Raw genomic sequence first — 17,946 nt, forward strand, 5'->3', positions numbered from 1 at the left:
CAGTTGAATGTTGGGTCTCTCCACATTATGATATTTATTAATTGTGAATAGCCACATCTGTTACAAAGTGCTGAATAATAACAAGAAATTGAACAATATCAGCACTCTCTTAACCCACATGTACCGTTTATATGCAAATAAACTCTCAAAGGTCAGAAAAATGCTTATGATTTCAGCTAACTGGTAAAATACTATCTCATTCCAGTATTAACCTCATTTGAAATTGACTTAAAACTTTTCTCTTAGGATCACTGCTCTTATCAGTGACCCCAGGTCCACTCAATGTCTCATTTGGTTGCAAACCTATCTGAGGAATTGAATATTCTTTTCCATTTGTTCTCTTGAAGGTATCTGTGATAGTACTTTTTATACAATGACTACTTTGTACAATTTATTATTAGTTTCAGAAACACCTTGGCCTGGCCTCGTGGCTTAGCGGTTAAGTGCGCGCACTCCGCTACTGGCAGCCTAGGTTTGGATCCCGGGTGCGCACTGATGCACCGCTTCTCTGGCCATTCTGAGGCCGTGTCCCACATACAGCACCTAGAAGGATGTGCAACTATGACATACAACTATCTAATGGTGCTTTTGGGGAAAAAAAAAAGGAGGAGGATTGGCAATAGATGTTAGCTCACAGCCGGTCTTCCTCAGCAAAAAGAGGAGGATTAGCATGGATGTTAGCTCAGGGCTGATCTTCCTCACAAAAGAAAACAAAAAAAGTAACATCTTTATTTAGGAACAAATCAAGGAAACACATATGAGGAATGTGGGGTCGCCTAGCTGTTGGTGCTTGAGGGATTCCTCACGTGAATCTTGGCATAGAAAAGTTTAAAGAGTAAAGCAGCATTGGTCAGATCAAAAGTGTGGGGTGAACATAATTCTGAAGGAATAATGATGGAGACGTAAAAACAAGAAGCCACTTGAATTGCATTGGAAGGTATTAGACACATCAAGGGGCTGGAAAAAAAATCTTGTTTAATGTAAGTTCTTTCTAAACTCTAAGGCAAAAAGTAATATGAATTTACATGGTAATTATAAAACACAAAACAACAATTCACAAGACAAGTAAACAACTAAAGTAGAAACCAGAATAAGAAAAATAGAGGTTAAAGGAGAGATGGAGAGAGATGGTTGGGGTCAGAAAACATGGCTTAGTCATCCTTGAAGTCTCCCTCAGAGTCTGATCATTCTTAGTGCTCAGTAAACACTTTGAGCCCATGAGCCTGGGGAGGGGCAAAGTGAGAGGGGGTTGGGAGGGGCCACAATGCGAGGATACCCTTGTGGAGGCACTGACATTGAAAATCAGTGACATTTTGCCAAGGTGTTTACCATAATATATTAAGTATTATCCTGGAAAGTTAAGGATTTTTCTAGAATGTGCGTTTTCATTTTATGGAAACTCCAACTAGCCCAGAGAACAATTTAGACATTTCAGCTTTAGAAATAAAGAGAGGGGCCAGCCCTGTGGCACAGTGGTTAAATGCACATGCTCCGCTGCGGCGGCCCCGGGTTCACAGGTTCGGATCCTGGCGCGCACCGATGCACTGCTTGTCAAACCATGCTGTGGTAGCATCCTATATAAAGTAGGGGAAGATAGGCACAGATGTTAATCCAGGGCCAATCTTCCTCAGCAAAAAGAGGAAGATTGACATCGGAAGTTAGCTCAGGGCTGATCTTCCTCACAAAAAAAGAAAGAAAAGGAAATAATGAGAAAATTTTCTGTCAGTTTTAAGAATGAAAACCGGTTAGCATCTGGGAAACAGTTGCAATTTAGGATGAGAATGTGGAGAAAGAATTAGATGTCACACGTTGTTTTTGCTTTTCTGTAGGGCAGCAAGGCTTGCAGAGGAAATGAAGTTCCATCTTTGCTCTATTGAGTTTGAGAAGATGTAAAATTCATTGGTGCTGGGCAACACTGTTGACCTGTGGAGAAACACAAATGATTCAAGCAGCTGATCTAAAGGAATAACTGAGCTCATAAAAGTTCTTAGCTAATGAAAGGTGTTTCTTCTTTATTGAATTTTATGGGACATCCATTGACCTATATGTCCAAGGTATTTGTGGTAGGTATTGAAGGAAATACAAAGAATTATAAGGTTTCAAGCTCCTCCACATACATGAAATGGTTTGCAAGATGTATTTAGATTCTGCCAAGGTATTTAGTGTATGTTGTATTACAGAACTTAAAAAAATGGAAATGTTATTGAGAAATTGTAATTAAGGACAGCCTCTTAGGAGAGGTGGACTAGATCAAGTCCTCAAAGGGACCACTGTTGGACAATGGAGGGAAGAAAGAGTGAGGATTTCAGATGGGGGAAGAGGGGAAAGTACAGACGTAGAAAGGAACATGGCATTTTGGCATGGGGTGGGGAAGCCATGACAGGCACAGTATTCCCATGACTGAGAGGTGGCTCAGTTTCCTCCTCCAGGAGCCCAGCACTGCTTCCCACCTCCTGGCCTCCTCCACCTGCAGACCCCCTGCCTGAGCCAAGGCCTATCTTATCTGGATTACTGCCTAGTCTCCCAACAGGTCCCTTTACTTCCAGTCTTAATTTCTTCTAATCTTTCCTCCCCAATGCCTCCAAAGTTACCTTCTGGAATCCAAATTTGCTTAAATCTGACATCTGCTTAGACTCTTTCAATGACTGCTTAGAGCATCCGTGAGATCATTCAGACTCCTGAGCTGGACACGCAGGCTTTGCCTTGCTGTCCTCATCTTTGGCCTCATCACTCACTGTCTCCTACATGTTCACTTTGTTCCAGCCTTAAAAATACTCCCATTTTCTGAAAGATTTAGCATCCTTTACATCTGTCTTTTTATATGTGTTTCTTCTGTCCTCCTACTCCCTTTTTTGATCAACTTAATTCCTATTTCTTAATCTAAACTCATGTCAATTGTTCCTTCCTCTTGGACACTTTTCCTGAGAGGTCTCCATCTAGAGACCACTTTTGATGTCCCCACTCTGGGACCCTGTACTTATCTACATTTCCATAACTGTAGTTTTATTCATGTCTCATAGACAGTGAGCTCCCTAAAGCTGAGACTATCCTTCTTCTTGATGAATAAATGGCAAGCAATAGGATATATTGGAGCACATGAGGAAGCCATTTGGTGTAAAACTAATTGGGCCTGAACTTGTTTTTTTTCTTTTCCCCAAAAGGGGCCTGTAGCCTCTGTTCATCCATTGTATATCCGCTTTAAGCAATTAACATGTCCCAAAGACAAAAGCAATGTCCTTAAGATGTAAATGCAACTTCCCCCACATTGGCATTTCCTTAAGGATAAGCATTTCTCCCTAGGCTAGGATTTGATTGCTATGCTCATCCTGTGACCACCCAACTCGAGACAACAGCCACGCACATGGAGACAGCAGACGTGATACCCACTGTGTCCATCAATCGACGTGCTGACACGTCGACGTCATGACTACTGTAAAAGGGACATTGCAATCACATGTGATACATGGTCTTTGATGGTATATAACCACTCTGTACACCTCACTTCTTTGGGCCTCCATTTCTTTGTGAAAGGACTCTCCTGGGCTTTATGGCCCTCAAAGGTTGGCTCATCATAAACTCAACCCAATTTTGATTTATAGATTGGTTGGATTATTTGCGTCGACATCCTATTAGTCCTTCCAGTATCTGAACACAGTACCTGACACCTTTGGGGCACTCAGAAAATGTTTGATGAGTGAATAAGTATATGGGAGACCACACTGACTGGAGCAGAAGGGGCTTTTCAGGGAGTGGTAGAAAATCCGCTCACATTCCTACCATAGTGGTTGAGGCTGTGGGCTTTGGACCAGTTTGTCTGGGCACCAATCCCGGTTATTCTACGTTTAACTGGGGAACAGGTGCAAAGTATTTACTCTCTGAGCCTTAGTTTCCTCATCTCCAAAATGTGGCTACTGATAACTCATCTCATAGTGTTTTAGTGAGATTTAAATACATTAACTTATGTAAAGTACTTAGAAGAGCTCCTGGAACATAGTAGGCACTAAAATGTTAGCTACCTTAAGTTATCCTTATTGCTCTTATATCTGAGCAATACTCTGGTTTTGAAAAGATGCTTTCATAATATAGTTGATCCTCATTATTTGTGGATTCCGTGTTTGCACACTTGCCCACTAGCTAAAATGTACTGACAGCCCCCCAAATCAACACTGACAGGGCTTTCATGTCCATTTGCAGATAAGCACAAAGTGGTGAAAAATTTGATTCACTGGACGTGCATGTTCCCAGCTGAGGGGGAACCAGGTGACGTTCTGCCCTCGTTTCAGCCCATACTGTAAACAAGTGTCCTTCTTGCAGTCTATTTAGTGCCTCATTTCTTATCTTTTTGTGCGTTGTGTTGGTGATTTTGCTGTTTAATATGTCCCCCATGTGTAGTACTGCAATGCTGCCTGGTGTTCCTCAGGGCAGGAGGCTGTGACGTACCTTTACAGAGAAAGTATGTGTGTTGGACAATCTTCTTTCAGACGAGGTACAGTGCTGTTGGTGTGAGTTCAATGTTAATATATCAACAATATATATTAAATAAGGTGACTTTAAAGAGAAACACACAGAGAACAAGGTTATGTATTGATCAGTTGAAGAAATTGTGACTAAGGCTTGCAGCAACCTAACCCTGCATTTCCTGTAGTAGCAGTGGGTCATATTCACCGATTCAGTGTTCACAGCGACTTTATAGAATGTCACACTGTGCATAACGAGAACTGACTGTATCTTATGTAATCCTCACGTACTTCTTTATAGTAGGCAGAGGGAACAGGGTGTCCACATTCTACAGGTTATTACAAACCTTATGAGCCAAGTAGAGAATTTAAAATGTCTTGTGCTCAGCATAAGATCTATGAGTTTTTGAGCAAGGAAGATCTATGATGAACTGATGTTTAAGGAACAATTATCTGGCAAGAAAATGTAGTTTTGAGAGGAAGAGGGAGAACTGAGCTGGAAAGGAGGACTGGCTGTTAAACTCTCCAAGTATTCCCATTGTTACGTGAGGAGATTCGGATCTAAGGTGCTGATGTGATAAAGGAAAAGTAGCAGCCAAAGGATGAAATAATGGATTTGGTAACCATATATATGGTGCAAGTTAGGCTGTGGTTCTCAAAGTGGGGTCCCTGGACCAGCAGCATCAGCATCACCTGGGAACTGGGTAGAAATGCAAATTCTGCGGTGCCGCCACAGACCTGCAGAACTGGAAACTCTGGGGTGGGGCCCGGCAATCTGGGTTTCAACAAGGCCTCCAGGTGCTTCTGGTGCCCATCAAGTTTAAGAGCCAGGGAATTAAAGAAATGATTCCAACACGTCACCGTGCCCAGGTAAGCTGCCTGGCAGGGAGGTGGTATTTGTTTAGAGGATAAGATGCATTTTAAATTTTAGGAAAAAGTAGTTCAGCGTCTGTTTCATCATAAGGATTCCAGAGATGCCATTTTAGCTCTCTGCGTTTAGGCTCTTTTTTCCACAATATGTTCTCTTTTAGAGACCCTTTGGTAACTTATTTACCACTTACCACATGTTCTGAGAGTCCCTTCTTTCTTGAAATCCCCTTTCAGACGTGAAAATATACTTTATTTTTTGTTCACAATCTCTTTTATTTAAAATCTGGATTTCTCTTCCTATAGGATCATGTATTGCACATGCAGCCTTACTGTAAACGTCGAATGCCATTGGTTTGTTCCAAAACCTTAGAATGTTTTAGAATTTAGAACCTGATGAATAGAGAATTTATATGCTTCTGTGTAGGACTCGTATTTTTCAGATGTCTAGAAGTATCCCAACTTGCCAGTAATGTGGCCTTAGATGTAGCAGAACTTCAAAATCTGAATATAGTAGAAAATGAATTACATCTCTCATATTAACATTTACAAAATAAATGATCACAATGTTAACTTACCAATAAGCACTTTCTATATTCTCGGCTCTGAAAGTATCTTGCTTACACAATAACCATGACAAAGTTTCAAAGATGAGCCAATTAACTTTTCAGCAAAAGCTTTACTTGAGTGTATCTTGGCTTCCTTTTTGACAGTTTTAGCCTTAATGTTACAGTATTGTTTTCTTTTTCTAGGAATCAGATAATCTTATATTTGGTGAACATTTTAATTTTTAATGGCCACTTGTATTTTGTGATATGTACATGTTCAAACAATCTATAAGAACCAACCATTACTACCCACATATAAGATTATACAGGAATGGAAGAGTTTTGGCTGACTTATTGTATATAATTGTTCATCCAAAGCAGATGACAGACTGTACCACTTACAATGATTTAGAAGTTTGAAGCAGTATTTTTAAATACAAATAATCTCAAAATTGGTAATATATAAAATATAATTCTGTGTTAACTAACCAAAAGAGTTAAATTTTTTTATCTTTCCTCCATTTATAAGGATACACCCATTATCTAGGTTCTGTACAAAATTGCAGAAATCATTTTTTTCCTTTTCAAAGTTTATTTATTTTAATTTTTAAAGTAAGAACCTTAGTGTTGGGTAAACTGCTACACAATTACTGGAAATGCTGAGAGTCTTTTTGAAAAGTGTGGAAGTCTAAAGACAATGAAAGTACATTTCTCCAATATCAAGTCCTTTGAGCCTCTGTCTAGTTGTACACTGAAGAGATGGAAGATTAAGTACCAGCACAGGGCACAAGAGAACAGGTTCCCAACTTGAGACCTTCCCACTGACCACAGTGTGCCTGGCAGATGCTTGGAGATTAAATCTGGGCTTTGTCCATGGGTGGGCCCTGAGAGGAGGATTTTGCTTAAATGACCAGAGAATAGACAACATTTTTTCTTGATAATAAGTAATACCATATAAATTTCTTTATAAATCTCTGAATAAAATTTTAAAAATATAACCTGTACAGAAATCAACTCTTACTGACAAGCCCCACAGCCTTCTCTAGAAAGCTCAACAGAAAATGTCTCAGCTGACTGTGAATTGGTCTTCTCTGAAAGCCAGCCAGCCCTTCACTAATAGCCTTGGATGAGGAAGGCCAGATACAATTCTTTGAAGATGTTTAGCTGAATTCAGAACCAAAAATCCTACCTCCAGTTGGCTCCTCTGTGAGAATGGATGACCAGCCTTCTTTCACAGGCTGGGCAGATGAGGTTTCAGATGAGCTTAAATGCTCTGTTCCTCAGCGATGGAAAAGCTGGATTGTGACTTTGATTCAGAGCTGAGATTTCACAGATAAAGATAGGGTCATAGAGGGAAACAAAGATTTCCGCAAATTGGTTTTTTGTTCTCTACAGTGGGAGTAATTTAAGAAGCAGATAGTCTCTCACTCCAACCTCTCTTCCCTGTTCTCGATCTGTAATATCGCTGTAAAAATTCTCTCTATAAAAATTTCGATCTTTTTTCTTTGCAGTCTGTTTATTATCATCTTTACGAATTCTTTGACTTCACCACCTTCTTGGCACCACAACGCTAGCCATTGAGATATTATTATAGATTCAGTTTTGCAATTTCATCCTCTTATCTCTATTTCCTCTGCCATTTCTTAGTTTTAGTTCTTATTGTATCTTATGCTTGAAAACATTTGAAGCTTACAAAGTATATCAGTTCCTTATTTTCTCAACTTTTTATTATCTAAGTGCCCTCAACTATCACTTTTTTAAAAAAAGAATTGAAATACATAAGAGAACAATACACTGTAATAAATTGAAGACTTATAAAATTCAGTTCAACCTGAAATCCCTCCCCACTTAATGGAGACCATCTTTTATAATTCACCATGCTTTAGTTTGGGCAGAGTCAGTTTATCAATGATTTTTGGATGTTTTAAACCACATGAGAGAAATACAGTGTAAGGTAAAATTCTTAATCTTGAGAAGTTGTTGAATTTCCTGATGGTTAGGGAAATTAATGGTGGAGAACCTGAATCATATGAAAAGTAGTTGATTAATTAGCACCTGACAGAGTTTGTTAATTTGGTAAGGATGATGATAAGACATATATGTTGAAAAGATAACTTTGCATATCAGAGGCCACTGGGAAAATTCATAATGTTCTCAAATACTACAAAAAATGACTATTTTTTCATAAAAGATGTCATACATGATGGCATCACATACTTCTGTCAGAAAATTTGCAATGAAGAAAATTAACACTTGAGTCATTTTAATTCTAACAATTTGGTCATGCCTATTACTAGGTTAAAAATTTTTTTAAGAAACAAAGTGGTAAATGATGTACTTGCTTAATTTTTAATTTATTTTAGGAAAACAACTTTTTCACATTTTTAAAAAATATTTATTTGTATTTATTTTATGCTGAATTTATTCCTGGGCACAAAGCATTTTTTTTTAATTAAATAACACCAATTCTTTTAAAACTCTTTCAAAAAGTTGAAGAGGAGAGACTATTTCTAAAGTCATCCTGTGGGCTTAGCACTATCCTGATATCAGAGCCAAAGACGCTAAGAGAAAATAAAATGACACATCTTTGAAACTACAGAAATGGAAAACTGCAATAGAATACAATAGAAGAGAAAAGTACAATTTCTATTGTAGAAAACTACAATATCTTTGATGAATATTGATACAAAAATCCTCAATAAAATAGTAACAAACCAAATTCAGCAGCATATTAAAAGGATTATACATCATTTTTAGGTGAGATTTATTCCTGGAATGCAAGGATGTTTCAATATATGAAAATGAATCAATGTAATAAACCACATTAACAAAATGAAGGAAAAAAATAAAAAGATCATCTCGATGGATGCAGAAAAAGCGTTTGACAAAACTAAACATGCTTTCATGTTAAAACACTAAAAATACCTCAAGGTTAAAGGAAGCTACTTCAACATAATAAAAGCCATATATAGAAATTCACACAGAACATCATATTCAAGGGTGCAAGACTGAAAGCTTTTCCTCTAAGATCAGGAACATGGCAAGAAGGCCCACATTCACCACTTCTATTCAACATGGTATTAGAAGTTCCAGACAAAGCAATTAGGCAAGAAAAAGAAAGAAATAGCATCCAAATTGGAAAGGAAGAAGTAATATTATATTTGTTTACAAATATTATCTTATATGTTGAAACCCCTAAAAATTCCACACAAAAAAATTGTTAGAACTAATAAATTCTGTAGAGTAGTGGGATACAAAATCAACATGCAAAAATTAGTTGTTCTTCTATATATTAATAATAAGTAACCTGAAAAAAAAATCTACAAACTTTACACTTTTATTTACAATATCATCAAAAAGAGTAAAATACTTAAGAATCAACTTATTCAAAAAGGTAAAAGTTCCAATGATGATTTTGCAAAAATAGAAAAATCTGTCCTAAGATGCCTATGGACTCTCCAGGGACCCTGAATAGCCAAAACAATCTAGAAAAAGAAGAAGAAAGTTAGAGAACTCATACTTCCTGATTTCAAAACTTACTACAAAGTAATCAAAACAGTGTAGTACTGGCATAAATACACACAGTATACTAATGAAATAGTATAGAGAGCCCAGAAATAAACCTTTGCATATATGGTCAAATGATTTTTGACAAGGGTGCAAAGACCATTCATTGGAGAAAGGATAAGTTTTTCAACAAATGGTGCTGGGAAAACTGGATACCCACATGCAAAAGAATGAGGTTGGATGCTTACCTTACACCATATACAAAAATTAAGTCAAAATAGATCAAAGATTAGAATGTTAGAGTTGAAGCTATAAAATCCTTAGAAGAAAACACAGAGTAAAATCTGTGTGTCATTGTGTCCAAATGCCATTGCCAACAGTGATTTCTTTAATATGACACCAAAGACATAAGCAACAAAAAAAATAACAAATTGGACTTCATCAAAATGCAAAAGTTTTCTGTATCACATGATACTATCAACAGAGTAAAAAGGCCACCCACAGAATGGTTGAGAATATTTGCAAATCACATATCTGATAAGGGATTAATATCTAGAATATATAAAGAACTCCGAAAACTCAACAATAAAATAACAACCCAATTTAAAAATGCACAAAGGACTTGAATAGAGATTTCTCCAAAGAAGATATTAAATGGCCAGTACACACATGAAAAGATGCTCAACGTCACTAAGTATCAGGAAAATGCAAAATAAAACCACAATGAGATACATCTTCACACCCATTAGGATAGTTACTATCACAAAATCAGAAAATAACATGTTGGCAAGAATGTTGAGAAATTGGAACCCTTGTACTCTGATGGTGAGAATATAAAACTGTGGAAAACAGTATGGTAGTTCCTTCAAAAATTAAAAATAGAATTACCATATGATCTAGCAATTCCACTTATGGGTTCTGAAATAATAGAAAATATATTTATTGGTTTCTGCCTCCAGCTCCTGGCACAGAACTCCTAAAACCCTTGTAATTTCCTAAGTGATAAGAACACTAGGAGAATCTTTTGTTCTATTGAGGCAACTATGGGTAGGCTCCTAGATGGCTCCTGGATGGGGGCTGGTCACCAGAAAGACCAAGCCCTGATTAGAAGCTTGGAATATTTAGCTTTACTCCTTATCCTCCAGAGAGGGGAGAGGAGTTGGACACTGAGTTAATAATTGATCATGCCTACATGTGGGATCCTCCATAAAAATCCCAATAGAAGGAGGTTCAGAGAGCTTCCAGGTTGACAATGACAAGGAGTGCCTGGAGAGTGGTGCACCTGGAGATGGCATAAAAGCTCTGTACCCTTTCTCACATACCTTTCCCTATGAGCCACTGCTATCAGGCTGTTCTTGAGTTATATCCTTTTATAATAAACTAGTGATCTAGTAAATGTTTCTCTGAGTATTGTGAGCCACTCTAGAAAATTAATCAAACCCAAGGAGGAGGTTGTGGGAACCTCTGGTTTATAGCCAGTCAGTCAGAAGTACAGGTAACAGCCTGGGTTTCTAACTGACATCTGAAGTTGAGGTGAGGTTGGGTGGGTGTGCAGTCTTATAGGACTGAGCCCTCAACCTGTGGAATCGGATGTATCTCTGGGTTGACAGCATCAAATTGAGTTGAATTATCTGACGACAAGCTGACATCCCAAGAATTGCTTGTTGGAGATGTGGGGAACCCTCCTACATGGGAGAAAATGAATCTCAGAATACCATTTTTAGGTATACAACCAAAAGAACTCAATGCAGAGGTATACAGACATATACATACACCCATGTTGTTAACAGTGTTATTCAAAATAGCCAGAAGCTGGAAGCAAGCCAGGTGTCCATCAACGCATGAATTGACAAAAAAAATGTGGTGGATACAGACAGTGGAATACCATTCACCCTTAAAAAGGAAGGAATTCTGACACAAGCTATGACATGGGTGAACCTTAAGGACTTTATGCTAAGTGAAATAAAGCCAGCCACAAAAGGAAAAATACTGTATGATTCCACTCATATAAGGCACTTAAAGTAGTCAAATTCATAGGAATAGAAAGGAGAATGTTGGTTCCCATGGGCAAGAGGGAGGGAGAACAGGGAGTTGTTGCTTAATGGGCACAAAGTTTCAGTGCAATGTGAAAATAGATCTGTGGATGGTTGGAGGTTATAACTACACAATAATGTGAATGTACTGAATGTCACTGAACTGTACACTTAAAAATGGTTAAAATGGTCAATTTTATGTTATGCATATTTTATGACCATTTAAAAAAATTAATTATTTTCAACAAATAAACAAACAATAGCTACATGCAATAGCATGGATAAACATCAAAACCATAATGTGGCATAAAAGAAATTATATTCAAAAGGCCATATATTTTATAATTCCACATATATAAAATCCAAAAAAGAAACAAAACTGAGGTCTGGCTTCCAGTAATGGTGGAGTAGCACGTTGAACTAACACTCTCACAGATAACAATGATAAAATCTGCATAAAATATTATATATATTTATAGAGAATCATGTATTCTATACATGATATAGATATATGTAATACACATATAATAGATGTGAATATGTGTGTATGTATAAATCTCTTCCAAAGCAAGCAGAACTGAGAGGGAGTCTTCCCTTAAATGATGGGAATTGCACCAGGAGATATTTGCAAGGTTGTGTCTTTTGCCTCAAAGCATTCCAAAATCTGTACATGACCCAGACAGGGGAGAAACTACAGTCTCACTTGTAATGTTAGAGGATGTATTTTGGGGCTGGCAGAGTAGCTGGAAAGTTAGGGGAGAAATTCAGGAAGAGAGGGACCCACAAAGAGGAAAATCTCAAAATATGTATGAAAGTCTCCCCCCTACACACACCAAATCAGTAGATCTTTGAACAACACATATGCAGGGTAGGCCCTAGAGGGCATAGTGTAAAAACAGTTGGAAGATGAAAGAACTGAATGAGGATTTCAGCTATGCTCACTGTAAAAGAAATAGGATTGGAGTTTCAGTCCATCCAAGTTAACTCCCTGCTAGAAAAACAACAACACTCTTCAAAGGAATACAATAGACTCCAGAGGCTCTTTAACTATCATTCATGGTTTCCAGTACACAATTTAAAAAATCAGGAGATTTGAAGAAATAGGAAAGTGCAATCCATATATGAGCAAAAGCAGGCAGTATAAGCTATCCTCAAGGTGCTGCAATTAGCAAACAAGCATAAGAAAGTAGCTATTATAAAGATGATCATGGTGATAAACAAAAATATTCTCATAATGAATGAACAGATGTGGAAACTCAGCAGAGAAATGGAAATTACAAAAGAGAACCAAATAGGAAGATGAAATAAAAAAAATACCTTTGAGTTTACCATTAGATTAGAAACAGTAGAAAAAACATGAAGACAGGGCAATAGAAATTATCCAGTCTGAAGAAAAGAATGTAAAAATTTTGAAGAAAAATGAAGAGAGCCTTACAACCTGTGAGATGATTAAGTCCCCAGCAGAGAGGGGAGAGACAGAAAAATTAAATGAGGCTGAAAGGCAAATCAATAAGTAATAACATAATTTCCAAAATTTGGTGGAAAATCTTAAATTTTAGATCCAAGAAAGTCAGGAAACACACAAAATAAAATACAGTTAAAACCATACCTAGGCACGTGATAGTCAAGCTGCTAAAATCCAAAGATAAAAGGGAAGTCTTGAAAGCAGTCAGGGAAATAGATATATACAGGGGAAGGCATTACATACAGGGAGAAATAGTGTGAATGATGGATGATACATTATCAAAAACAAAAGGGACAAATCAATAACAAAATAACATCTTTGAAGTGCAGAAAGAAAACCCAAAAGTCAACACAGGATTCTATATTTAGCAGAACTCACTTTCATAAAGGAAGCAGAAGCCACAATAAAATACCACACACCTATTAGTGGTTAAAATAAAAAATAAAATTGAAAATACCAAGTGCTGGCGAGGACTAGGAGCAACTAGAACTGGGAATGCAACATGATAGTTGCATTCGGAAAACAGTTGAGCAGGTTCTTATAAAGTTAAACATACACTTATTATATGACTCAGATATCCCACACCTAGAGATTTACTGACACAAATTGAAAACTCATGTTTAAACAAAAACCTTTGTGTGAATCTTTATAGCCATTTTATTCATAATTGCCAAAAGCTGGAAATAAACTGAATGTCCTTCATCAGGTGAATGGAGAAAGAAACTGTGGTGCATCGAGACATTAGAATAGTACTTGACAATAAAAAGGATAAACTCTTGATTCACACAACAAGATGGATGAATCTTGGATGCATTTCTCTAAGTGAAGGAAGCCAGATTCAAAAGGCTATATGGTATATAATTCCATCTATATGACTTTCTAGAAAAGGCAGAATTACAGGGATGGAAAGTGATCAGTGGTTGCCAAGGGATGGAGTGGGGGAAGTGGTTGACTACAAAGAGACAGTATGAGAGAATTTTAAGGGTGAAAAAACAGCTCTGTATGGTACTGTGGAGGTGGATACACGACCATAAAGTTGTCAAAACCCATAGAAGTGTACACCGCAAAGAGTGAATTTTACTCTGCAAATTTTAAAAATCAATCAGGATGCTGGGGAACTCAGATGGAATGCAATGACAAATGAATCTCACTGTATTACAAGCATGTGACATAACCACACAGAAGGGGTGGGGATGAAAAGTCCTGACCTAAGTAACTTGGGAAGACAGTGCTTTGATGGGATACTGTAAAACTAAAGTACTGGACACAAACACTGTACACTAGGTGATAAATGTGTTTTTCATAAGGGTATGGATTAGCAATTCTGAAACTAGTTGACACATTAGTAAATATATTGTAGATAACTGGAGTTAAGTTTCTCACTGTTGGTAAAAGAAGTTACATATAAACAAAAGGAGAATGCTAGAATAAACTCTGTGGTGCTGGAGTGGAGTTGGAAGTATCAGTATGAATCCATGTCTCTTTTAATATATCTATCCAGATAGATAGTTAGATTGATAGATAGATTGATAGATCAATAGATAGATGTGTATACCTGAGTTTCTATTTATACATACATTTCCAAGCTCTGCTCAGTGGGTCTAGAAGCAGTGACACTCTAGTATCAATGAGCACACCTAGCTCCCAGATCTGGGTTTATATCATTCTCCAATTAAAAGAAGCAGGTTTTCTTGGAGAAGTGGCTAATTCTAGGGCTGGAGATGGAAAATACAAGATGAACCTGGAACATCTTGTAGTGCCAGAAAGTAGGAAAGTGCTTTAACAAAACACAGAAAATGATGAGATGTGTCAAAAGGAATCAATCTGAAAGACTTCCCAATGGCTCAAGCTGGAAAATTGTGAGCAACAAAATAAATAATGGTAGCATTGGATTATTACCCAGAGAATAAAATAAATATCCATGAGTCTATACTGATATAAAATAGATTAAATAAGAAAGGAAGAAAGAAAGAGAAAAAAAAAGAATGAGAGAAAGAGAGAAAGAGAGGAAGAAGGAAGGGAGAAGGAGGAGCAGAATCTTCCTTACAGAATTCCAAATAATAAACGTAGCTGGATAGCATGAAATAGAAAATCGCCACTAAAACACCACAGTAATAATACTGTGAGCAAGGGCCGGCTTGGTGGCTTAGCGGTTAAGTGCGCGCACTCCGCTACTGGCGGCCCGGGTTTGGATCCTGGGCGCACACTGACGCACCACTTCTCTGGCCATGCTGAGGCCTCGTCCCACATACAGCAACTAGAAGGATGTGCAACTATGACATACATCTATCTACTGGGGCTTTGGGGCAAAAAATAAAGGAGAAGGATTGGCAATAGATGTTAGCTCAGAGCCGGTCTTCCTCAGCAAAAAGAGGAGGATTAGCACGGATGTTATCTCAGGGCTGATCTCCCTCACAAAAAAAAAAAAAAAAATTACCATGAGCAAGAGTGACTGATGAATACAAAAACTGTGGGTGAAACTTAAAGAAGAAACAGTACATTTGCAGAGCCTCAAAGCATCTCCCTCCAAATACTTAAATTTTTTCTCTTAATTTCTTTAAAAGACCTATGACTATTTAAAGCAAAAATTATAACACCGTACTGTGGGATTTATAACATGGGTAGATGTAAAATTTATGACAACAATAACATAAGGGACAGACATAGGTAAATGGAACTATTCTGTAGCAAGGCTTCCATATTTTACATTGGTTAAACTGGTGCACTATTAAGTCTAGGTAGGCTGTGATATGTTAAAGATGCATATTGTAATCTGGACCAACCACTATAAAATGCAAAGGTGTGTCACTTAAATGCTAATAAAGGAATTAAGCAGCAAAAAAAAGGGTTTGTACAAGAATGTTCACAGGAGATGACCTGCACGTCCCCAGGAGAAAGACGAGCACACTGTAGGGCAACCACAGAGCAGAACGCCCTCAGCCCTGCCAAGGAGCAAACGCTGACACACACAAGCTGGGTGAGTCTCATCAACCTCGTGCCGAGGGAGGCAAGCTGGACAGAAAACAAAACACGTGGGATGATTTCAGCCAAGATGAACCTATGATGAAAAAACCAGATCAGTGGTTGCCTCGGGGGAAAGAAAAAATTGCCTGGGAAGGAACAGGAAGGAGTTTTCTGGGGGTGATGGAACTATTCTATTCTTAAAGGGGTGAAGGTTATATGGGCATGTTTATTTGCCAAAACTGTACAGTTGAGAGTTGTGCTTTTCAGTGTGCGTACATCTTACATCCTCACACACAAAGGACTAAAAGAATAATAAAGTGAGGTGGGAATGGGATGGAATGTGGATGAAACAAAATTGGCAGACAATTAGCAGTTGTTGAACCTGGGTGATGGGCCTACTATGCTATTTTGTTTATTTTGTATATTGTTTAAATTGTTCTGTAATAAAACGCTCGTATAAGAAGACAAACTCGATATACAGTGTTTGCTGGTAAGATATCGGTTACCTTTTGGGAGGAAGGAGGGAGAAAGGGATTGTCAGCGCCTGACAAGCTGGTGCTAGTTCTTGGTCACACAAGTGTGTTCACTTTGTAAAAATTCTTTGAGGTTTACATGGATGACTTCTGTATATATTTCTGTACGCATGTTATACATCAATAAACATTTTAAATCCTGCATATTTGCACAAAGATCCTAACTCAATATCTCAGAATAACAACAGTGTTTTGTTTTAAAGTGGAACATGTTCACTCATGGCATCATCAGATGGATTTTAATACTTCCAAGTATCTATTAATGCCCTCGCCCTTGCGTGGCCCCCTGGATCTTTCCATTTTTGGCTCAATTTGGCAAGTGTCATGGCTTTGAGTTTTTATGATGAGTATGGACCCTTCAGGTGGGCGAGGTCCAAGGGAAGGATCTCTGCAGCGACCTTGACCACGGGAGCCAGAGGGAGGATCATGGCAACCTGGAGGGATGGAGGGGATGGTAGGACAGGTGGCCTTGAAAAGGCAAATTCCAGAATCCCAGGCACCCAGTATTTCCATTTTAGATATTGAATTTACACTTCAAATACTGGCCAGGAAGTTTCCACGAGGGCTGCAAGCATCCTCAGCAATAGCCAGGCTGGTGAGCCCCACCCCTACCTGAGTGCCGGCCTCAAGGGATGCAGCCCAACCACACTGCGCATACTCTGGGGGGTGGGCAGGGCATAGAGAGTGGTCATGGTATAGAGAAGAGGCGGGGTAGAGGGTGGGGTGGAGAAGCAGAGGGATGGGGACCAAGGGCGGGGGGACAAGGTGGGAGTTGGGGCCCCCAGCTGTGTATGCTGGGAGCTTTTGTCTCTTAACCGCTCCCAGCTGGGATCTTGCAGGACCGCAGGACTACAAATCCCAGGAGGCTGTGGGCATGGGGCTGTGCCTAACCCTGGAGGGAGGAGCAGGGCTGTGTGCGCTTGGCCGAGGGCCAAACCGCCCTTGACTCAGGACTCTGGTCCTGCACCTGCTGCATGTAGGCTGAGTCCCGGAGGGATGTGACGGGAGGAGTAGGACCAGGGAGTTAGGAGGATGTGGCAGCTGCATGGGCAGCCCAGGGCCTGCAGCGTGCAACTGGTTTTGTCCAAAATAGAAGTCGGACTTGTGCCTCTTCCACACCGCCTCCCTCCATTGCTTGATTCCTCCTCCCACCTGCGTGCCTGTGGGTCTTTCCACAGCCTCCTACCAAGTCCAGGGCCAGGTGCTTCTCTAAACTGCTTATGGGAACTGGTTTGACATCCCAGAAACTTTCCACTTTGCCTGATGCCCTCTGCCTTCTCCAGCCAAAGTGCCATCCTTTCATCAGCTTTTGAGAGAGATTCGCTCTTGTGGCCGCTCTTGCAAGTACAACTTAAGAGCTTTGCAGAGTGGTAACATTGGCTGTTGCTTGTTTTTTTTGCAGATGTGGAAGTTGAGGCATCTGTGAGGTTAATCATTGGTTTCCCCAGGATCCGCTAAGAGCAGAGGAGAACAACCCAATTCCCAGGCAAGTATCTAGTAGACCGTTTTCACCAACGCATTCCAGTGCAGTGGCCTCCAAAACAGCAACCTTAAGACGAGAATAGCTTAAGC

The 17,946-nt window shown here is 38.9% G+C and overlaps 1 protein-coding gene across 7 annotated transcripts in view; it reads right to left on the reverse strand.

Moving 5' to 3' along the window:
• Positions 1-17,946, reverse strand: part of LOC131418961 (ral guanine nucleotide dissociation stimulator-like) — a 267,073-nt gene that overhangs the window by 207,616 nt on the left and 41,511 nt on the right. The window lies entirely within an intron of this gene.

This window comes from Diceros bicornis, chromosome 20 (assembly GCF_020826845.1).
Source record: "Diceros bicornis minor isolate mBicDic1 chromosome 20, mDicBic1.mat.cur, whole genome shotgun sequence".
Lineage (NCBI taxonomy): Eukaryota > Metazoa > Chordata > Mammalia > Perissodactyla > Rhinocerotidae > Diceros > Diceros bicornis.